Here is a 1460-nt window from a genome sequence, read left to right on the forward strand (position 1 = left end):
CATCTGTGTCAGTCCAAATTCAAAATATTGACTTCCTACTTTGTTTTTACTTTATGCCTTTTTTGACTTTTTGATATACTATAACTTTATATGACGTGCTTTATTACATTTTTATGAAATACTATACTATTACTTTGTGACAGACTATACTATGACTATTTTCTGACTATTACAAAATTTACCTTTACTTTTTGGGACATTTTTATGAAATACGATGACTGACGTAATTTACTAAGAATCGTTGACATACTGTACCTCATTTGTCATACTATACTATGCCCCTTTATGACATACTATGGTATGACTTTTTGGGACGTACTATGGCTTTTGTCAACATAATATATTAGGACTTTTTTTTAGACCTAATATACTATGATTTTTTAAATGTTTTTCCATATACTGACTTTTTTAAAAGCTTTCTTCAACATACTATACTACAACATTTTTCAACATACTATGACTTATTTTTTTCAACATTTCTCAACCATAACTTTTTCCGACAGTTTACTATGACTTTTTCAACACTGTTGAAAAAGTCATAGTATAGTAAGTCGAAATAGTCATAAAACAACATAGTAGTATGTCAAAAAAAGTCGTAGTATAGTCACTATACTATGTCTTTTTATGAATTTTTCGACTTACTATACTATGACTTTTTCAGACACTACAACTTTTTTTTTTTACTATTTTCTTAGTAATCCTCCAATACCAGAACATTTATGAAAGTATATTTTGTCTGAGACTATGTGAAATGGTTTAAGCACAGGGTTTTTTTCTGTCTTAAATCCATCAGTCGACGTGCGCCATAAAATCTCACTCAGTCTTAGATTATTATGATTTCCAGAAATGGTCAGTTGTATTTCACATAAATGGACTTATGTCCATTTATGTGAATGTTCGCAGAAAGGCAGAAGACAGAGGGACTGTAAAGAAGACAAAGTTGCGCTGCAGTCCACATTTTATTTAGGAATGTAAAAGACAATTCCTTCTGCTCAAAACAACAGAAAATAAATATTTATATATTTTTCAAAAATAAGACAAAAGTATGAATTATGGAAAGTAAAAGTATCCATAAATACACAATGAAATAAATAAATAAAACCAATGCTAGTTGTGTTTTGTCTGTCAGTCCAAAATGCATTATATAATCAACAACTGATAACAGTTCTATATATTACAGCTGTAAGTACGCATGCTAAAATTGTTCTAGAAATACCTTATTCACAGTAAAATAATAGCAATGTCGTGTATAAAATTCTTGCAAAATCTACAGTATATTTCAGGTCAGAAAAAAAAAATCCACATACTTGAAAAGCAAGAAACTGTTTACAAAGGAAGAAGCATGGCAAATCTAGATTTATCTATCGCCATTAATATGTGTCAGAAAATCAGAGATACTTCAGTATTGCAAAGCTTTGTGATTCTCACACACACACACAGTCATTCACTATTGCAAAGTC

The sequence above is a fragment of the Anarhichas minor genome, unplaced genomic scaffold (genome assembly GCF_050575085.1).
Source record: "Anarhichas minor isolate MPS153535 unplaced genomic scaffold, ASM5057508v1 ptg000010l, whole genome shotgun sequence".
In the NCBI taxonomy this organism is placed as follows: Eukaryota; Metazoa; Chordata; class Actinopteri; order Perciformes; family Anarhichadidae; genus Anarhichas; species Anarhichas minor.